Source organism: Onychomys torridus, chromosome 18 (assembly GCF_903995425.1).
Source record: "Onychomys torridus chromosome 18, mOncTor1.1, whole genome shotgun sequence".
In the NCBI taxonomy this organism is placed as follows: Eukaryota; Metazoa; Chordata; class Mammalia; order Rodentia; family Cricetidae; genus Onychomys; species Onychomys torridus.
In genome coordinates this window covers 52,081,574-52,104,805 of record NC_050460.1, presented here as the reverse complement: position 1 = coordinate 52,104,805, position 23,232 = coordinate 52,081,574, and positions in this window count along the sequence as shown.

Here is a 23,232-nt window from a genome sequence, read left to right as displayed (position 1 = left end):
TTGAAGACGCGCTTCCAGGGCCCACAGAGAACATACTGTGCGCGTTTGGACTTTCTGCTCTCCTTAGGGAACACTAGAGAGGGCCACCTTTCTGGCTGGGCTTCTCCACAATGGCCTTTCTGAGCTGCTTTCAGGGGTTACTGTCTCTTTACCACTTTATGCTCCATACTCGGTTTGGTCCCCGATAACTGAAGCCCCTACAGGTCCACGCACTAACTGGCCACACCCCTGGTGACTAAAATGTGACAGCAGCCCCTGGTACCCGCCTGGGAGGGGCTCCTCCATCCTGCACAATTGAAAGCGACACAGCTCCACAGTTGCTCTTTCTAAAGAGCATGCCTCCTTGACAAGCTGGCTTTAGGATCGCCCACAGATGCGAAGGACCCCCGTTAGGACCGCCCACAGTCTGAAGGACCCCCTTTAGGACCGCCCACAGATGTGAAGGAGGCAACCCCAGCCTGGAGGCTGGACCGTGATCTCTGCAGCTACAGCTAGCTGGAGGCTTACCGTGACCACTCTATCACTTCACCATCACCCATGTGTTTAATGTCACCATAGTCTAGTTGTTTTAACTCTGTAGGTCCTTGCTAGTCAACTTGTCCAGGAAGTTAACCTGGCAGTCTGTCAGCGCCACGTAGCCTCAGCTCCCCAACGCTCCAACCCAGTGAACTAGATCCAGCCCCCTTAACGGGCTCTCCAGGTGCCAGTGTTGGCCGCACTGGCATCTGAGGAGCATGATCCGGCTCCCGAATTGACAGCTGAGTCAGCTTCTGCACTGATTTTTGAGTGACAGCGATCACTCCTGCCTGTTGAGCCACAGCTCCACCCATGCTGCCTCTGATCCTCACAGGCACCCTGAGAGGCTGGACCTAGGATTTCCATTTTGCCAATCAGAAGGTCAAGTCCCACCCCCACCCCCCACCCAGCACGGAGCACCGAAGCACATTTGCAAAGTCAGAAAGCAGCTTCAGAAGAGGGATGCAAGCCCATGCTGTGGAGGCTGTTCTCTCCACCCCGGCTCCCCGTTCATCTTAGATCATTCATCTGTTAGCCAACCACTGTCCTGATTAACTGCTTAATCTGCATACTGCATACATGTAAATCACCCATGGCCCCCTGATTGATTAATTGATTGATTTTGTTTTTTTGAGACAGGGTTTTTCTGTGGAGCCCTGGCTGTCCTGGAACTCACTCTGCAGACCAGGCTGGCCCCAAACTCAGAGATCTACCTGCCTCCTGGGGTTAAAGGCGTGGGCCACAGCCACGGGGCCCCTGGTTTCCTTTTAATCAGCCCCCAACTGGCCCTTATTGCTCAGCTGCTTGCCTGCCTGAGCCCATCCTGTGAAGGCTCTTTGGACCTCCGGCAGCAGCTAGTTGCTCAGCTGGCCCTCTGCAGATTCAGCCGAGCCTCACTTGAAAACATCCTACAAGTGGACCTCTCACTTCTCAGCCCTGCTGAGAACATAGGGTGCCTGTAAGTTGTTGACGCAGACAATCCACGAACCCAGCAGAACATTGGGACACCTGATCCGCTCCAGGTCCCAGTGTGTTCAAAACACATTCACAGCCATTCTCGTTCAGTTTGTCATTTGACAAGGCATCATGGGAGGAAGTCCATTTTCTTTTTCATCAGCACTAGAACTTGGAGACAGTCATTTGAAGTCTCCTATAACGGAATTTTATCCCACCCTTTGATGTCCTGTGACACTGTCTTAGGATCGATTTATTGTTCGCATTCAACAAACCGTTTCCAGTGTGTCCCTTTGCTCTAAAAGCTGGAGCTTAAAGGGAAGACAGTGGGTAGAGGAACAGATAAAAGGATGAAGAAAAAGAAACCAAGTATTTTTTATTCATTTTCACCAACTTAGCAGGAACCTGGTAGTTGGTCCTTGAAACTCAGATTCTGGTACTGTTGACCCCTGGAGAGGGTCATGAGACAATAGATAAGGAACAAACCAAGTCATCAAGTAACAGGCTAGCATTCTAACCCTCCCCAGGACTCCATTTCTCTCTCTCTCTCTCTCTCTCTCTCTCTCTCTCTCTCTCTCTCACACACACACACACACACACACACACACACACACACACACCCCATGCCACAGGAGCTCTTTGCTTTCTCTCTAACCTCCCACAGGCACCCAGGAATCTCAGCTTTCTCATGAGGGTGCTGACCCCCAAACCAGGAAACAGCAACAGAGAGACCGCAAGCTGAGAACCTGGGGTGGCTTGACCCAGAAGGCGGCTTTCCCACTTCCCCTGGATTTGTGTGTTAAAAACTGACATCAAGACTTACTGAGTCCCCGTCCTTCCCCTGAGAAAACCAGGAAGTCTTCTAGCTCTATGTTGGCTGGTTTCTTGTTATGCAGACTGTCTGAGCATCTTCACTCAATTGATCACTACATTAGTCCCAAACCTGGCGAGGGAAATACATTAACTTTTAATAACACGCCTTGGATGAGTGTAGAAATCCACCGCTGCCAGCCCCTTCTCAGTGTTTATACTTAAAAATCAGGGAGAGGTGGGGGGAGGCATTAAATCCTGTGTCCTCTAAGCTGAGGGAAAGGAGAAAACCAGAACCCACGAGAGAACTTAGAAAATATACGTTCAGTGTTTGGCAACCTGCTGGAATCATGGAGCAGTAAGCATGGTATTTGCAGGCTTCTGATACTAGGTATATATTTACTCAAAAATCTCAGAAAGCCAGGAAAGGAAGGGAGCCATGTAGGATTTCTCTGAGGGTTACTAATCTGACTCATAACTCTGCTTTCCAAGGTGGGGAGCAATTCTGGTTTTATGGCTGTAATAAACCTGAAATTAATTCAAAATCTAATCATAACAAGAACTTGGAGAACCCACCCATCATCATCAACAAATGTTGACGGGGTATCTAGGTCACAAGATGCTGGCAAGGCAGACAGACCTGGGCTCTTCTTCCCTCTCCAGAGAGAAAAGAAAGACAGGAAGAGGGGACAACACTGGACAGGTATGGGGACCGCTGTTCAGAGAGGACAGCATTAAGGAAGAAGACTCCAGAGATAGGTCACATAAAACTCTGAAAGAGTGGGTGCCAGTGGGCTGTTGTCTTGCAACAGTGGTATCATCAAAGGTTCTGGAGTGAGGGGGTGACTTGCAGAACATCTAGCAAGACCCCTGTGGGCACATGCAGTGGAAGACAGGACCACATGAAGACGGGACTCCCTTGGAAATGGTCCCCAGGGTACTAAGGCAGGTACAGTGCCAGGCTTGACCTTCAAAGTTATGAAGTCAGGGTCACTGTAGACAGCATCAAAACAAATGAAATACCCAGTTTCCCTCCACATGCCTCTACAGTCCTCTGCAATCTGCTGCTTTTCTTCCTGATTGTAACAATCATCCAGTGACAGGTCAGGTGGGAACACTCCACCTGCCTCTCATGATTCCTCAACAATAACTGTCCTTCAGTTTCTGTTGTTGTTTTTGTGGTGGTTGCTGTTTTGTATGTGTGTTTGCTTTCCTAACTTGCACAGTTTGGTAACACGTCTACAGTTTACCATGTTTATGAATCAGGAGATTGTGGAAACTCCCATTTCAACAAGACATCTTCAAGAAACTTGGTAGTGTTGGAGACATCAGTCAAGTGTTTGGGGTTGTGAAGAACAATACTGTAGAGAAGAGAAGGCCAGGATCTGGAGGGATGGCTCAGCATTAAGGGCTGGGTTCACAACCAAAAATGAGAGAACAGAAGACCATAACATCAAGGCTGTTTTCAGACATCATAGAGCTGGTATGGACCTCCTAAATGGGTAACAATGGTGACCGCTGGACCTCTGAAAAAATGGCTGACATCAGACATCTCGGGGACCCAAAAGCAAGCAGAGATGTAATCTGTTCATAACTCTTCCTGGTAGAATGATACTTTCCTGTGATTCTCCAAAAATATGGCCTTGAGGTCACATATGAGTGTCTTTGCCTGTGCAGCTGGGTGCTGCTCGGCATGTGTGTCCTGTGTGTGCCAGGGGGTGCCTCGATGCCTCCTGCATTGACTTGCTTAGTAGCCTCTGTCCCTGTGAATTAAATATGTCTTACGTGCCTATGACTCTTGGAATCCTAAAACCCCTGGTCTCTCATGACCTTCCTCCATCCCTAGCCCTGGAGTTTGGATCTCACAGACACTGCCTCATGAGCACTGACCACTGCCCAGAACGAGCTTTGCTGGTGCTATTTGCAAGACACCCAAATAGCCTGACCACTTCTCACTAGCACAAATGTCTCTAGCCAGGTTTTCTGCAACCACCTGACTGGGCTACCTGTGCCCATCTTTGGCTCCTCCAAGAAACCAGGGGAACCCTTTAACTGTTCATGGGGCAGGGAACTCTTCTGTTCAAAGCCCTCCTTGCTAAGCCAAGTCCATAGGACTTGAGGAAACCCAAAGTCCTTACCAGAGAGACCTTCCATGGTATTTTCCACTCTGGCTGGTAGCTTGAACTATTCATTTGATACAGCTATTCATTTGTTCGGAGAGGACAGCCTGCTCAATTGAGGAATCGTCTAGGTCAGACTGGCCTGTAGGCATGTCAGTGAGGTAGAGTTTTGGTTGTTAATTGAAATAGGATGCTCTACCCCCTGTATGTGGCACCATCCATAGACAGGTGGCTCTGAAAGCTACCTGAATATAAGTTGGCCTACACGCCAGCTAGCAATCATCTTTCCTTAGGGTTCCTGCTTTATTTGGGGGTTTCTGAAGTGGGTTCCCTGGTCAGAGGTGTGGTAATAGCAAGTGGTCATTTTACATTCAAACCACTGCAATTGGCTACAACAAAGGACATGTAGATTGACCAGGCCTCAGGCGAATAGTCCAGAAGGAATGTTCATACAGTATAACCACTGATGGCCGGAGAGATGGCTCATTGGTTAAGAGCACTGGCAGTTCTTCCAGAGGACCTGAGTTGATTCCCAGAACCTAAATGGTAGCTCACAACTATCTCTAATCCCAGTCCCTGGAATCTGATGCCCTCTTCTGTCCTCCGCACAGACATATATGGAGAAACACTCACACATATAAAATAATAATTTAAATTAAAAAATTTAAGTGGGGCTACAGAGATGGCTCAGCTGTTAAGAGCACTGGCTGTTCTTCCAGAGGTCCTGAGTTCAATTCCCAGCAACTACCTGGTGGCTCACAACCATCTGTAATAAGAGCTGGTGCCCTCTCCTGGTGTACAGGCATACATGCAGGCAGAACACTGTATACATAATAAATAATCTTTTCTTTAAAAGATCCATTCCTTTTAAAAATAAGTAAATAAATAATAAATAAATTTTTTTTTAGAAAATGTTTAAGTGGGAGCTGGAAAGTTGGCTCAGTGGTTAAGAACATTCATTGTTCTTGCAAAGGACCTGGGTTCAAGTCCCAGTACCTACATGCGGCTCACCACTGCCTCAGGCATGTGGGACACAGACATACATGCAGGCAAAACACTCAAACACACAAGCTAAAATAAATCTTAAAAAGAGAGCTGAGCGATGGTGGTGAACGCCTGTAATCCCAGCACTCAGAAGGCAGAGCCAGGCGGATCTCTGAGTTCAATCCCAGACTGGTCTATAGAGCAAGTTTCAGGACAGTCAAGGCTACACAGAGAAATTCTGTCTTGAAAAAAAAAAATTATAACAACTGAAAAAACTGAGCTTTGTTAGGAAATACATACATGTGTATTCACACAACATATATGTAAAGTATATACTAACCCAATCAACAAATTTACCTTTCGTTGTCATAATTTTACAAATAAATCTGTAAAAATTAACTCCCTGTGAAGTTAATTAATTGCTTCAGTCCAATCAGAAGTTATTCAAAGCAAGAGATGAGTGAAGCTGTAGAGACTTCCGGTCAGAGACTCTCTTCAGAGCTTTTCACACACGGTGTTTTGTTAGTCCCGATACCCGTGTGTAGAGAACCATAATAAAGCTCAAAGACGTCGATTTCCTTGGTGACTGCTACCCAAGTGTCTGAATGCAAAAAGAGGAAGTCTCTAGATTCTAAAGCCCATGTTTAAAGTGACAAAGTCATAATCATTTTGTAATTTCAATTCACCAGTCACCTTTCAAAATAAATGGGCCGATGGCTGACCTTGAAAATGTTTTAAAATAAAGATGGCACAGAATAAATTACCATTTGAGGATGGCTTATAAAATAAATGGCTGCAACTCGCAAACCAGAAAAGAACCACAATGAAATGGCATTTTCAAAATCAGAAGCTTGTGGACAGAAGGGAAGATAACATTTTATTATCATTTGTTCCTTGTTTGTCCCGGGTCACAATAAGCATTGTATAGCATCTTCTAGAGACCAAGACGCCATGCCAAGGGACCACCAGAACAGGTGTGTTCTTGCGGCTGCTATTTGCCTCTGCCTGCCCTGTCTCAAAGCATCGTTGCTACGCTACTGGGAAAAGTGAGCCCAAGATTGGGAAGAGAAAATTGAAATCACAAAATAGATAAAGAGATTGTGAATGGGGAGCCTGGCTGTTTTTAAATGAGTTTCAGGCTGGACAAAGAACAAATTCAGAGGACACAGAGAAAGCTGCTGAAGGCAATCTTTGAGGGGTAGCAGAGTATAATTACAGTCCTCGTCCCACAAAGTAAAAGAAGGACCACATCTGCTGAGATGCCTGAAGTTTAAATGAACCAAGAGAAATACTGAGGAATGCTTAATGCAGTTGAGAGATGGTATTGATGGTGTGGCCTCCTGGGAGGCATGACAGGAAATGAGCCAGTTTCCCCTCATCCAGTGAATGTCACCTCCCCACTTAAAAAAAAAAAAGGGAAAAAGACGCTTTGCCTTGTGTTTGAAAGAAGATGCAGCCTCTGACGTCTGATGGAAAGCGTGTCCTGTGAACTCAGGCTAACGGAAAGGGAGCACGGCTGAGCCTATTCTCCGACCTAAATAAAGGAGGTGAGAGTCTCAGTCCCATCCCAGACACAGAGGTAGAAACTGGAGTGGGAGGCAGCTGTGGCAGGGACCGCACGCTCTGATGGGGGAGGAGTGGTGGCCTGCAGCCCAGATGTTCTCCATATCACCAGCAGCCTGGTGGTACATCTCCACGTCAGCAAAGACTATGGATCCAGCCCTATGAAATCCTGAGTGTAGAAGAAAATCAGTTCCCTAATACTGAGCGTCTAGTGCAGAGGTTCTCAACCTATGGGTCGTAACCATCGCAAAACACATATTTCTGATGGTCTTAGGAACCCCCAACCATAAGTTAATTTTTGTTGCTACTTCATAACTGTATTTTTGCTACTGAGCCATGTCTCAGCTCCTAAGACCATCAGAAATACGTGTTTTCCAATGGTCGTGCCCCGCAGGTTGAGAACCACTGATCTAGCGTGTGTCGAGTGCTGTGTCTGATACAATCTTCATTAAACTTTCAGTTTACAGACAAAGAAGCTGAACTGTTGGCCAACCTGGTCCACAAAATAGAGCCAGTTAATGTCAGTCAGGATCTGAACGCTGTTCATGTGGCCCCACAGTGGCTACTACTTCCCCGACACTTGAAGAGAGGCTTTGACATAGCCTCATCTTGTGTCCACCTTCTATCCATTCTTACATCATTACGTCATGACATAGGGCCCTGAAGGTGGGATCAATGTTTTGGTTAAAACTAGAGTGAGGTTGGGTATGGTGGCACACACCTTTAAATCCCAGCACTTGGGAGGCAGAGGCAGGTGGATCTCTGTGAGTTCAAGGACAGTCAGGGGTGTTACACAGAGGAACCCTGTCTCAAAAAACAAACAAACAAAAAATAGTGGGGTGTAGTGGCTCCTGCCTTTGATTCCAGCACCCAGGAGACAGAGACGGGTGAACCTCTTTGAGTTCCAAGGACAATCTGGTCTATATAGTGAGTTATAGGCCAGCAAGGGCAACATAATGAGTCCCTATCTACAAATAAAAGGGGGGGGGGGGGGGAAGGGCTATATGTGTTTGAATAAGTTGTCCCCCTCCCTCCTCTCCCAGTGTGAGCATATAACTAAGAGGTAAACCTCCCTGTAACCTGGCCACACTGCCTTTCCTAAATTCAAATTTTCAGCCTCAAGATCTGTAAGAAGTAACTTCCTGCTGGTGAAGCCACCGACTTTGTGATATTCTTCTAGTGGCCTAGACCGATTAAGACACTGATCTAGCTAAAACCCAACAGAATGCCAGCAAAATAGATGAAGTGAGTCACTTAAAACACAAAAGCAGGGCTGGAGAGATGGCTCAGCGGTTAAGAGCACTGACTGTTCTTCCAGAGGTCTTGAGTTCAATTCCCAGCAACCACGTGGTGGCTCACAACCACCTGTAATGAGATCTGGTGCCCTCTTCTGTATACTAAATAAATAAATCTAAAAAGAAAAAAAAAAAAAAACCCACAAAAGTAGGGTGTTTTAACTAGTAGGTCGTTCCTTCAGGTAACATGGTCCTACAGCAATCCCATCCATTTTGTTGACGTCATTTAGCCTCAGTGTGTCCCGTCCCGGAGAGAAATAAAAAAGTTTTATTTATTTATTTATTTTTTAGAAATACACACTGAGTTTTTGGATAAGGTGATATGGTTTCAGGCCTTTGCTTCAAAACAATCTGAGAAAGTGGAAGAGACAACAGCAGTGTGGGTCATGATCACTCCTGAAACTACAGGGTGAAGAGGGCACCTGTACTGTTCAATTCCTTGATATCCTCTGCTGCTGTTACAACATCTGCATTTGAAGGAAAACTTTTATCAAGCAATTTTAACAATACATTTTAACGAAAATTAAAATTCTATTTAATAAATAAAATTTAACAAAATTATTTTATTAAATAAGAAATAAGTTTAATAAGAAAGTAAAATTTGTATTAACTAGATAACTAAAATGTAATAAAAATTAAAATATTATTAAATAAATATTAATAAAAATTAAAAGCTGTGTTAAGTAAAAATAAAAGTTTTTACTATGGGTAAAATTTAATATAAATTAAAATTGTATTAAATAAATACATCTTAATTTAAAAATTCATTCAATGAATTTGTTCTAACAGCATCAGAGAGCATTGAGAAGTAAAAGGTACAAGGTGGGCTGGAGAGATGGCTCAGAGGTTGAGAGCACTGACCGCTCTTCCCAAGGTCCTGAGTTCAATTCCCAGCAACCACATGGTGGCTCACAACCATCTGTAATGAGATCTGGTGCCCTCTTGTGGTGTGTAGGCAGAATACTGTATACATAATAAAATAAATAAATCTTTTAAAAAAAGGTACAAGGTGCTCCAAAACTCACAAAGGGGACACCCAACCTGGCACATGAAGATCATCTGACCTCCCTGGGACGGGGCACACTGATGTTAATGATGTTAATGAATGGGTGGGAGAGCAGTAGAAGGAGGAGAGTTTCACCTAGAAGGGAAATATTTCAAGTCCCAGAGGCAAAAAAGGGAACACCCTGTTCAAGGGACAGAAGGAACTCTGCCTTGAGCGAGGAAGATACAACACAAGGCTGAGACACTACCAGGAGCCTCCCCTAGTCGCTAAGGGCACTGTGAAGAGAAACCGCAGTATACAGGGACCCAACATCAAAGAAAGATTACGTTGTCTGTAGGTGTCTAATCTAAAGACAAGAGCCAATGATTAGAAACTAGAAAAATATATTTAGACTTACTGTGAGGAAGAAGTTTCCAACACTCCCTTCTGTGCTCCAAGGGTACTGCATGCACATGGCATATATACATACATGTAGGCAACACTCATACACATTCAATTAATATAAAAAAGAAAAATGTATGATTTTAATGAATGAGTTAGAGAGGGAACAGGCAGTGACCATGAGTCTGCTGTGTGTGAACTTAACGCATATAGCATCATCATGAGGTGGGTAAAATCTAAAGTTTGTTATGATTTGATTTTTTTAAAAAATAGTGGTAAAGTCGGGTGGTGGTGGTGCATGCCTTTAATCCCAGCACTTGGGAGGCAGAGGCAAGCGGATCTCTGTGATTTCGAGGCCAGCCTGGGCTACAGAGTGAGTTCCAGGAAAGGCGCAAAGCTACACAGAGAAACCCTGTCTCGAAAAACCAAAAAGAAAATAGTGGTAACACATTCAAGGATACACTAAGAATTTTAGGGACACAGCTGTGCCTCTTGGCGACCACTTCATATTCTGATTATTGCTCAACTACTCTTTTTCTCACTTGGTTTTTTATTTTTTTGTTTTGTTTTGTTTTTTGAGACAGGGTTTCTCTGTGTAGCTGTGCGCCTTTCCTGGAACTCACTCTGTAGCCCAGGCTGGCCTCGAACTCACAGAGATCCGCCTGGCTCTGCCTCTCGAGTGCTGGGATTAAAGGCGTGTGCTTTTTCTCACTTCAATGGCAGGCTCACATTATCTTAGAAAGTTCACACTCTACGATCCATTTCCTCGGGGAACAGAAGGCCACAGGCCTATCTTTGCTTCAGAGTGAGAAGTGACTTTCGCCCAACCCTAGCAATATATGTACGCTGTAAAAATGCCTTGCCATCTGAAACACTTCAAAGAAACTGGCAAATGAAGACTAATGTGTTCCTGGAGGACGGTAATTTTCAGCTCTCAGCATGTCAGGCACCATGCCCATGCTCTCTCTAAATGAAGTTGAAAGTACCCAGCAATGAAGCAGGACCCCAGAGAAGCAAAACTACCTCACACCCACTCCCACAAACACCACACAGAAGTTGGAGCTTCCGGCGGGTGGAGGGGACCCACTATTAAATTTTCTTATTCATTTTGTATGCAGCCAATTTGCTTCCAGAACTTTCCCTTTTGGGAGTATTTTTACCTCACATGGCTATCTCACAGAAACATGTTGCTGATATCTGTGTAATGGAGAATCAAACTCTTATATCCAATGTCAAAGGGAGTTTACCTCTCATAAAGTATGCGCATACACACACACACACACACACACACACACACACACACACACACTGCAGAAAGGAAAATAAATGTCGAGTTAATTTTTTTTTTTTTTTTTTTTTTTTTGCCGGGCGGTGGTGACGCACGCCTGTAATCCTAGCACTCCAGAGGCAGAGGCAGGTGGATCTCTGTGAGTTTGAGGCCAGCCTGGTCTACAGAACTAGTCCAGGACAGGCTCCAAAGCTACAGAGAAACCCTGTCTCGAAAAACAAAACAAAACAAACAAACAAACAAAATTCTGTTCTCTCATCTACTCTACCCAGAAATGAGAGATTGGGCATAAATGGTTGTATATAGTTCTAGAAGGAAGCCCCATGTCTCCTGTTATCCTAGAATCACAGACACACAGATTTCTAAAGCTTTCCCATCTGTGGTGAATAGAGAGGGCATGGATTTCGAAGCCTAATTTCAGACTCAGGCATGAAATTGTACTAGTTATGTGTTCTTTGCCTCTAGATTTTCTCTGTAAACTGGAAAGAGGGGCACCCCCTCATGGGACTAGAAGGTCGAATGAGGTAACATAGAAAGTCACTGGAGTAGTCTTACACACCCTGTACCACACTGGATAGGTAGAGAAGTTAGAAACACACACACACATACACATCATTTAAAATGAATAAATCTTGAAGGGTAGGTGGGCACACACCTTTAATGCCAGCATTTGAAGGCAGAGGTGGGATGATCTCTGAGTTCAAGGCCAGCCTGCTCTACATGGTAAGCTCTAGACCAGTCAAGACTACATAGTGAGACCCTGTCTGAAGTAATAACAGTAATAAATTAGAAAGCATTTTCTCTAAGGTGCACCTGGTTCAGACGGAAGCCCTAGCCTGTACACAACTGTGTCTCCTTTATTCCCCCAAGTAAGTGATCATTAGGTCACTGCCTTTTCCAAAAAAAAGAGAAAGAAGCCACGTTCACCCCTACAGCTGGACTTGATTTTGAACTAACAGAATCCCCTAAAAATGCATAAAAGCACATTTTAGACGTTTAATCCATTATTCCAAAATGTAAGTGTCTTTCAAATCCAGAAAATGACATTTGCAGGGAGACAAACCATTCCAAGAGGGGCACAAGCATCCTAAGCCAGGATGGTACCAGCCACACTGCCCTTCCCCTGCCTGGCATTAGAGATGAGAATTAACCATGGGGTGAGTTCAGGAGTCAATCAATTTATTATAAGAAAAACACTCAACTATGCACCCAGAGGCCCTTGTCCCTTGCCCACTCCCTAGCTCTCTGTCCTTAAATACATCACAACTCTTGCCTTCCATATTTACTGGGAAGGGAAGAAGGAAGCTGTTCCTTCCAACTCCTAAAAGCAACACATCCTGTGTGCTTTGAACAGAAGCTCTACGTGTCTAGAACCTACTATATGATGGTTTAAAAGAGAATGGCCCCCATAGACTCACATATTTGAATGCTTGGTCTCCCGTTGGAACTGTTTGGGAAGGATTAGGAGGTGTGGCCTTGAAGAAGAAGGTGTGTCACTAAGGGTGGGCTTTGAGGTTTCAGCAGTCTACTCCATTCCTGGTTAGTTCTCTCTGCCTCCTGCTACTGTGGGTCAGAAGTGAGCTCTCAGCTACAGATCCAGAGCCATACCTGCCTGCTTGATGCCATGCCCCCACCATGATGGCCATGGACATCCCATCTGGAACTCTGTAAATGCTTTGTTTCATAAGTTGCCTTGGTCATGGTGTTCTATTGCAACAAAAGATAAGTAACTAAGAAACCAACCAAGAAAACAGTCCTGCTGGGAGGGAGAGGCCAGATAGAATAAGGCTGTGTGACAGTCACAGAGGACACCGAGCCTGTCATTTGGAGCAGCCTGCAGCAATAGAAAGGGAGGGCATAAACAATGCGGCTGTCCTTCAAGGCTGTGTCCTTTGAGCCAGACTGCAGCAAAACTGACATTTAACCCATATATGCCTTCCCATTCTCTCCCCATTCTGTGTGTTCAGTTTAACAACTTCTAATTTTTAAAGTAAACTGGTATCATAGAAACAGAACAGAGTCACCATAGAAAAACTGTAAAATGCAAATAAGTGAAACTCAGAAATAAACATTCTTGGGTTCTACCCTGGAGAGATTGCCCAGCACCTCAGCACACACTCTCCTACATCTTTTTCCAATCTGCATCAACACAATGAGCACACACACTATTTTATTGCTTTTTGTTTGTTTGTTTGTTTGTTTGTTTGTTTCAGTCAGTGGTCTTCACATCATTATTTCAACCAACTTCCAGACAACAGCCCAGATTTCCCATGTGTCCTCAAAATGTCCTTGAGCTGGTTTGAAGCAACATCTCACCCCAGAAAATGATGCTATCTTTTTTATCAGTTTTCTTTTCCTTTTTAAATCTAGCTCAGCCCCCAGGGTGTGTGAAGTTGACAGCGCCAGTGATCCTGGAGAACATTCCCCTTTGCTGGAATTGTTTTGCTGCTCTGTTGTATACCATTTTTAACCATTCTGGTACAGCAGATGTTCAGTCTATCTAGATGTGGTGGATTATGTAATCCCAGCACTCAAAAGGCTGAGGCAGGAAGAGTGAGAGTTCAAGGCTAGCCTAAAAAGCAACACAGAAAAATTCTACCTCAGAGGAAATGAGAAGTTCAAGCTCTGTACTTCATGGGTTCAAGTTGTATCACATGAAGAGATGTGTAGCATTTTAACCATCATGGGTGACATGTCCACATCCTGTGACTATTCCTTGTGAGAGTCTGATTCCCATTTACAGCAAAAGATTATTGGCCCATTCAGGACTGGATTAACATTGTTATGGTTTCCAAAGCCATGTTTTCCTATTTCTTTCTGAAATGTCTCCATCCCAATTTGAGCCTCAAAACTGATCCTGGGCACTTGGTTTCTTTAACCCACTGGCTAGGATGGCTACATAGGACTGCACAGCCTTCCACCTTGTGCTGGCCAGCATGTAGGGAGCAGGATCTGGCCACCTCTCCGTGTTCCATGTCTGTGCGTTTCATGACGACACTATTTGAAAAGGAGATGGTGGATGAGTACCTTTCTAAGCAGGCTCATGAAATAGATCTTTGTAGGGCTTTAAAGGCTAAGAGGAAGCAATTCAAAGCAGATCTGTTCCCCCACTACCCTCTGTCCTCATTACAGCCACACCTTCACCCTGTCATGGGGCCCAGTAGGACAGAGACCACCCAACCTAGGTCAAGACTGGTTACTCCCATCATTCATGCTGTGTGGCCTTCATGTCCTAAGAATCTGAGACTGTGATGGGGGATCAAGCTCCTGGATTCTTGACTTGTGGAGGCTATAAATGAAAGGATCCATTTTCAGCGAGCCTGTGTTGTGCACCAGGCATTCTGTCAGAAATTAGTTCTGAAAACCCAGCTGAATAAAGAGTGGGGATGGGAATGTTAATGCTCATGCCAGGCTTTCTGACATGCTACCCCATTCTCCCTACACTCTAGAAGTGTCAGTGAGCATGTGTGCCCCAGGCCATTGGAGATGCCTACCAGGCGCTTCAGAGATACATTCCCTTTCTTCATATAGGGCTATGCCTGACTTTTAAATGCCACTTGTGACTTTCTTATCTTTCTCCTCCTCTCTGGTCCCCTCCTCTTCTCCTCATCACTGTGATTTTGTGGGAATATGTCCCCTGAACTTCAGTCACCTTCTTACCATGAGACTTCTTTTTTTAAGGACAGAAGCCAGCATTTTAATGGTACAGTAGACAGAGACAGAGCTTGAAGAGTTGATGGCATCCTTGACCAACCATCGTTGGAGCTGCCCCAAGGCCTACCTACTGCCATAGGAAACAGTAAACCATCATCCATACACCCTGACCAATAAACCTAGGGAAGAAAGCAAGGGGTAAGGGTTCGAATCCCACTCTTTGTCTTCTGCAGAGTCAAGAGCTTCAAGAGCCTCATTCTCTTATTTACAGACTGAATATTCAGAGTCAAGAGACCTCAACCCCAGATCCTGCAAAATTCTACTCAGCTGCCACAACCATGTGCCTGGCACTCAGCTCTCCACTTCTTTCTTTCTTTGTAAGATTTATTGATTTTTATTTCCCATGTATATATGAGTATCTGCTTGCCTGGTACACTAAGTACATACCAGTGCCCGCAGAGGTCAGAAGAGGGTATCAGACGCCCTGGAGCTGGAGTTATAGATGGTTGTAAGCTGTCAGGTTGGTGTTGGGACTCAAGCCTAGGGTCCTCTGGAAGAGCAGCAAGTGCTTTTAATTGCTGAGCCATCCACACATCCCCATCTCCACATGTTCCAGCTCCCTTCCTCAATAGGTCTTATTTTCCAGTGCTCTGGTCTGTGACTCACTGGCTGATGCTGTCTCCAAGTCTGCTCCTGCATCAAGATTTGGACTTGTACTTAGGACCCAGTCCTGTGTTAGATATCTCAGCCACCAGCTCCTCTCCTGATTCTAGGACTATCAGAAGATCTTGGATAGTGTACAAAAGGCCAAGCTAAAGAAAGTATCAAGGCTGGGTAAGTTCCCAGGTCTTCATTATGGCATTCATGCAGCAATGCTTGTCCCTCAGACACAAGTGTGTAGAAATACAGATGCATAAAGCTAGAGACGGCCCAGAGATATCCTACCTCCTGAAGTGCCTCATGCTGACATACCCTTGTGGGAAAATGACCAAATCTCATCACTCACTTCCATTACCACACATCTCCCACAGAACCCACATAATATGTACTTTTATGCTAAGGTTAGGATGTCAGATAATTTTCCTAGCAAAATGGCACTTTTAAGGCCTTCAATGCCTTAACTGAAACAAGAGATGCACTCAAGAACTCGAAGGGCTTGGGCCACCTGGTGGGAAGGACTTTTTATTTCTGAGGTCCTTTTGCAAGGCCACTTCCCTCCTTCCCAAAGCCACAGTGGCCAGCATGGGGTGTATGCTGCTCTGGCAGCCATAAGCCTCAGCAAAAACTTGAAGCAAGGACCAGAATCAACTTCATGGAGTCATTTCCCCTCCAAGACCCTACAAAGCTGATTTTATTTCTAATCTGAAATTGCAGGTGACTTGTGACTGGGGTGTGGGGAGAAAACTATGGCAAACAGAAAATTATTATGGAGGGGAAGGGATAGGCATACGTTGTTTGGCCCTCTTGATTAAAACTACTGTTCCTTTCTCTCATTGGAACGTGTCTGTAGAACCTGCTGGCTCATACGCCTTCCTGTGTGTTCATGTGTGTGCATACACATGTGAGAGGCAGAAGACAGCTTTGGGGGCCAATCAGGCTGCATTCATCCACCTTGTTCTCAGAGATGGTCTCTCCCTGGCTTGGAACCCACCAAGTAGGCTAGACTGGCTGGCCAGCCAGTGGGATCCACTTGTCTAAACCAATCCAGAGATGAGATTACAAGAATGTCACCATCCCCAGTGTGGTGGGTTCTGGGGTTCAAACTCAGGTTCCCCCCAACTGCAAGGAAAGTACTGACTGAGATATCTCCCCAGCCCTCACATACCTGCCTCGGTATCTGGGATTTCCACTCATTAGTCAAGCAAACTAATCAGCCCTTTTCTAGATTTTTGTTGTTGTTGTTCGTTTGCTATTGTTTGTTTTTAACTTGGGCCACCTGAGGTCATGGCCAGAGCTAACTGGGAGCAACAGACAACATTAACTCACCCTTTAACAGAAGCCACCTGCAGGCTCAATCTTCTGGGAAGTGTAGACAGCAGAGAAGGGGCAGCCGGGATCTGTGCAGTACACACTGCAGCCACCGGAGCATCTGAATTCTCAGCAGGCCGGTTGTCAGGAGACATTGTCTAATCTGTTACCAAGCTCATTTCCTCGCAGACTAAAGGCGGTAACAAAAGCCAGCTGGTCCTTCCAGACTGAGTGAGTGAGTCAGAGACAGAGGCGGCCACGGCCGGACTTTCCTCCCGCACCACAGGGGGGCGCTAAAGTACAGGCAATAGCTCTTAGGCGTGCGGGCCTCACCTCCCTGGAGAAGACAGAAGGAAAAGACACTTCATCTCAGGCGGCTGGGTTTAAAGGAAGAGAGGGGCCTGGGTAAGGCCTCAGCCCACAACAGATTCACACTTGATCCTCAAGAACTCAATGGAGCCTGCGTTCAGCAGCTCAAGGTGCAAGTTAACTATGCCTGAGACCTCAGGGATGCTTTAAACACGGCAAGGCTCAGCTTTCATGGCCAAGGCAGGGCAATGTCATAGGCCCAGGTAACTAACAGAATTGCACCCAGAGATGAACCTGTCAATATGACTTTAGTCACAGACTCTACACCTGTTAAGGGGGGGGGGGGGGGGTTTCCAGAAAAGAGGGTTGCTGCTCCCAAAATTCAGAAAGCTGAGGAACACACACACACACACACACACACACACACACACACACCCCAGTCTTCCCCACATGCCTGTGGGGAGGGGTCACCACATGTGGCCTCTGGGTCGATTGAGATAGGCTCAATCTCTCATTAATCACGACGTATATGGATTACATGTTTAACATTTTGGGTCTCAGCAAAATGAAACAGTAAAATTAATTTTTCTTGTTTCTTTTCCGGCTTCTAAAAAAAAAAAAGTGTTTTGTTATGTGTTTGGCACACTTACCCTCTTTAGATATTGCCATTCGGTGTCACTGGAGAAATACTGAAGTGCTTCTGGTCCCCGGAGGAAAAATTATAGTCCCTCATCTCCTGGTTCCTCCCTGTGTCCTGACTGCCTGCTGAAGCCCTACCCGGACAGGTTGGGGTACCCTTGGTTCCCTGTGCCCATTCCAAGGCTACCCACAATGCCCTGGGCCTGAAAGAGGTGGGCATTCCTGGTGGTAGCCATAGACCCCTGAAGACAAATGTCATGCTATTGTTCCCGTTTCCTGACACATGGGTGTTGTTTGGCTTTTCGTTGCTGTGAGAAGATTCCTGAGAGAAACGATTTGAAAGACTAATGGTTCCAGCAGCCTTAGCACCCTCCCTCTGACTTCACCTGGCACCCTTGGGGTGCGCACAGGATTCTGGGATTCCACACAGTGCTGCCCTCCCTTGCCCCAATCCCCTCCACCTGGCATCTCCTGGGCTCTCCATGCTCTCACATTCAGAAAGAACAGTGACTTCCCCCACCCCCCCAAGAAATAGCATCACCATCTTCAGACTAGGCTAAGGAAGCAAGAACAGTTATCCTCCTGAAACATACTTGGACAAAAAAAACCCAAAAAACTTTTTATCTGAAATTATTTAAATTTGAGTTGAGCATCCTAAATTTTGTCTGGCAAACAAATAAAACATGCTTCAGAAACATACTAAGCAAATTAAGTCAGACTTTTTTTTTTTTAAGCACACGCTGGACAACTCTGTCCCTATGAAGCTAACGAGCAGGAAAACCTAATATAGACCCCAAAGCACATACAAAAAACACCCTAACAAAACTCGGGAATGGTGCCACTTGCTATGAGCCTCTTGGGGGGCCATTTTCTTTCAAACCACCCCCACAAAGCCATGGGCGAGAGGTGACCTGCTCTAAATTAGCCATGCCGTGCCCGGCAGGGATGGATGGTGACTTCCCTGAGGCTGCAGAGGTGAAACCTTCCTCACCTGTGTCCTCCACCCTGTCTCCCAAGACCTGTGCAATTGAGGCAGAATTGGATCCAGCTGGTTGAGAGGCAGGGCTGACCACTCAGGTGAAGGTCCCGTGAAGTCCCCCACCCCCACCTTCTACAGATGTAGCTGAAGATTTTTCCGGTCCTGCCCAGTGCCACGGGGTCCGTCAGCTGCGTTCAGAAGGTGGGGGAGGGGAGGTAAAGAGTCCACAAGGATGATCTTTTCCCAGCAGGCCTGGCTGAACTCTTGAAGATGGTGGCCTTTGGTTTGGAGGACTGTCCTGTACAACAACGCGCACGCATCTGTCCATGTCTCTCTAGTCTTCCAGTTTATGTCAATAGAAAACACTGTTACTTAGTCCTTTGCCCCTCCCCATTCCAGTCCATTCTATGCTTTATTTTTCCTCCCAGACGTCGCCCCTTGCAAACCTCATTACCCAGAATGCCATGCTGGCTTCTTTTATGTGGCAGACCGTGGAAAGGGACAGGAGACAGGAGAGAGATTTGGTGACCTCCTATTTTTCAGCATTGGCCGTGAGTCCTTGTGGGAGCCGGATACTTCCTCAGCCAGTGTCCGTGTGCAGTCTCGTTCTCCAGATGCCAACACCTTCAGGCCCTTGGCTCCGGCACCATAAGCCAGCCATTAGATTTCTGGGAAACAGGATGAGACAAGAAGTACATGCAGAGAGGTTTCTGGAAAGGCAGTTCGCTCAGGAGAAGCTGACCTGAGGAGCAGCTCACTGAGGTCCCCCTGATGGCACTTCAGGGTCACTTAATGGCCCCTATGGTTCAGAGCCTGAATGTGCCGGCCCCGGGGGTAAGTTAAGGCAATTCCCAGTGGGAGGGAGGGCACAGCTGGTATTCCCAGCCCCTGAAAAGAAGCCCCCCAGCAGAGCAAACCCACAGCTGAAATGACTTCCTGCTGCTGCTGGTGTCCACATGCATAACCTGTCCTGCCCACCCTGTAGTCACAGTTCACCCTTGAAATCAGGGTCTCTGCATAAGCAGGGGGCAAATTCTGTTTCTAGATGGGATCCCGACTCACACATACACATCCACCCTTCTATGCACTCTCATACACCTCTCTCTGGTTCTCTGTCTGTCTCTGTCTATCTCTCTGTCTCTGTCTCTATTTCTATATCTCTCTTGCACGCGCGCACACATTTCCCTTACTCTATGTTAAGCACAATCTGTAATCAGCACATCCCAATTTCTCTTTTCCTCACTGGCTGCTCAGCACCTCCTATGTACACCCCCACCCCCACCACCAGGCTTTTCTCTCTGACATTCTTAGGTCTGGGATTGGTGGCAGCTCATGTTCTGCTAAGGTAATAGCCTCAAAGAGGTTTGGGGGTTTTGAATGTTTGGTTGGTTGGTTGGTTTTGGTTTCTTTTTGTTTGGTTTTTTTTGAGATAGGGTTTCTCTGTGTAGCCCTGGCTGTCCTGGAACTCACTCTGTAGCCCTGTCTGGCCTCAGACTCATAGATATCCACCTGCCTCTGTTTACTGAATGCTGGGATTAAAGGCATGCACCACCACCGACTGGCTTCTAAGAGGTCTTTATTTGTTACCACAAGGTATTAGTTCGGATCTAGAATGGAGCAAGGAAAGGCTGCTTCCAAGGGCTAAAACTAGCCCGAGATAAAGAAATCAGCCTCTGAGCCCACAAAATTCCAGTCTCTCCACAGTACTGAGATTAGGGTCAACCCAGTGGTCCTGCAGACTCAGAAACTCCTTATAAAGGTCTTTTTGTTTTGTTTTGTTTATTTGTTTGTTTTGGTTTTGGTTTTGGTTTTTGGTTCACAGCCAGATGCAGCTACTTTTCAGGAATTTTCATTCACATCTAAGATGAGCCTGAACTGAAATTTCATCTATTGGAATACTGCATCATTCCATCTAATGCTTTTACCTCTTGATTTTAAAAGAAGTACATTTGATTTCAATAGACCTAGATGGAGTCTAGTGCCATCCCATAAGAGCTGCAGTTAACTCGTAAGCAAATCTGAGGTGTAGCCTGTGGAAAACAGACATTCTGAAGGGATCAAAAGGGAGAGAGCGCTCAGCCCAGAGCAGATGACTACCCCACCCAGGGTCAGGGTGAAGCTGCCCCAGGCTTTGACTACCATGGCGATCTTTCCCCTCAACAAAGCAGGCTCCAGCCACCACTCACTGAAGCTAAGGGCTGCGCCAGCCTCAGATCTGACCAGTGTGCTCCACACGAGACAGGAGGCCAGAGACAGTTCCTTAGCCACGGGAATCTTTAGTTTCCTTCTGTGTCAAGGGGGTGATAGCATCATTTGCTTAGCCTCTGTCATGGTTGCTATGGGGATCAGATGAGAAAATGGATAAGAAAGTTCTTCCCAAACCAGACAGGCCTGCAGAATCAAAGGAGCTATTATACTCCAGTCTCATCTATGCCTCGGTCACCGAACAGGTCCAACTGTAGTGCCTTGCCCCATCTGACTCCGTGCCCAAGGGGATAAAAAGGCCAGCGACCCCCCCAACTAGTCAGTCCTAATTACGATTAAGTTTGAAACCGTTAGTCTACACTCTCCCAGTCCAACCCGAGTGGTGGGTATGTATCATGGATGGCCCATGTCAGGCGTTCACTTTTGGCAGAAGGTAAACAAGCAAATTGGCCCCGTATTTAAATCTCAAGATTTCTCAGCAGGGAGAGTGTTTACCATCGGAAACCGTATGGTGGAACCCGGTCACGCAAAGCCAACCTTGGAGCCTGCTCCTGGTCCACCGTCGAATGACTGGAGCGCTTTGTCCCAGCATGGAGGAAGGTAAAGGACCAGCAGGCTGGGGCTTCGCAGACTCAGAAGGATTGCCAGGAGGTACTGCAGGCAGGACCTCCCCACAGGCCCCTACCTGGTGGTCAAGGGGAATGGCGTAGACAGTGAGAACCTGTGCAATTGATACCCACACACATCACTTCTAGAGGAGGGTGGCCACATTTAGGATTACCAAATCATAGCACCACCCAAGGAAAACAGACGCAGGAAAAGACACGGGATTGTGGCATAACCCCAGAAGGTAGGGGTATTGGTGAGATTTTCTTTTCAACAACGCAACCTCGGCTGGGGAAGAGGGAACTTCAGGTGAGGAACTACCCAGATCAGACTGCTCTGTGGCCATTTCTGTGAGATACTGTCTTGACCAATGATTACTGTAAGAGGGCCAGCCCAGGGGTTGGGGATTTAGCTCAGTGGTAGAGCGCTTGCCTAGCAAGCACAAGGCCCTGGGTTCGGCTCTCAGCTCCAAAAAACAAACCAAAAAAAAAAAAAAAAAAGCCCACCATGGGTGGCGCAGTCCCTAGGCAGGTAGATCTGGGCTGTATCAGAAAGCTAGCTGAGCATGGGCCTGCAAACCAGCCAGTGAGCAACCAGTAAACAGCTTCCCACCATGGTTCTGCTTGAGTTCTTGCCCTCCTTCAGTGACGGATCGTGACCTGAAACTATAAACCAAATAAACCCTTTCTTTTCCAAGTTGCTTCTGTCCTGATGTTTGCTGCAAAAAACAGGAAAGTAGAACAGTAAGAGAGAGAGCCAGCCGTGGGAAGGACACTTGCTGAGGCTTCCCCGCCCCCTAGTGCATCGGGGTTACACGAGTGAGTTTCTAGTATGGAGGATGCTCTATTCATTCTCTTCCAGAGACTGGTCCCTAACCCAAGTTCCTCTTGACTGGTGTGCTCTGCTGAAGTTTGCTGCCCCTGGGGGTAAGGCAGAGAGTTATCTCAATCCCTCCTGAGTAGTGGAGGGTGTTGGCCTAGGCATGGATTCCTTTCCCTATCCCTTCCTCATTCCTAGAGAAATAGCTTTTGATTTTTTTTCTTGTGTGTGTGTATGTGTGTGTTTTATGTGCTTATGTGTATTCATGTTTGCATGTGTGTGGGTGCACATGAGTGGGTATGCCTGTATGTTGCCAATGTGCATGTACTTAGGTGAGCATGTGCACTGAGGCCCAAAGTTGACATTGGGTATCTCCCTCAATCACCCTCCTCTTTATTTATTGAAGCAGGATCTCTTGCTGTATTGGAGCTTAGCAATTCCACCTACTCTAGCTAGCCAACTTGCGGCAGGGATCCCCTGTCTCTGCCTCCCAGGTGCTGGGGTTACATGGCCACCACACCTGTCTGGCTTTTGTGTGGGTGCTGGGGATCTGAACTCCGGTTCTCAAGCTTTCATACCAAGCACTTTATTCATGTCACCATCTCTCCCACTCAAAAGTCTAATGCCCAATTGGACTTAATTCAGATTTATTTATTTATTTATTTTTTGGTATTTATATGTGTATACACGTGTATGCGGTAGGTACATGCTCACACAAAGGCTCATTTTTTTAAATTTTTGTTTGAAATAAAGTCCTTATCCATTAAAAAAAAAAAAAAAGCAACTTTGGAAAAGATTATGGACCAGCTAAAGGAGACAAGAAGAAGAAGGACCCCAATGACCCCAAAAGATCACCGTCTGGATTTTTCTCATTCTGCTCTGAATCTGCCCTAAGATCAGATCAAATCTACAAATCCTGGCATCTCCATTGGAGATGTGGAAAAAAAAAAAAAAAAAGCTTGGTGAGATGTGGAATAACCATAACCTAAGTGACAGTGAAAAGCCTTACATTATCAAGGCTGCAAAACTGAAGGAGAAGTATGAGAAGGATGCTACTGACTATAAGTCTAAAGGGAAATTCGATGGCGCCAAGGGTCCTGCTAAAGTGCCCGGAAAAAGGTGGAAGAGAAAAAGGA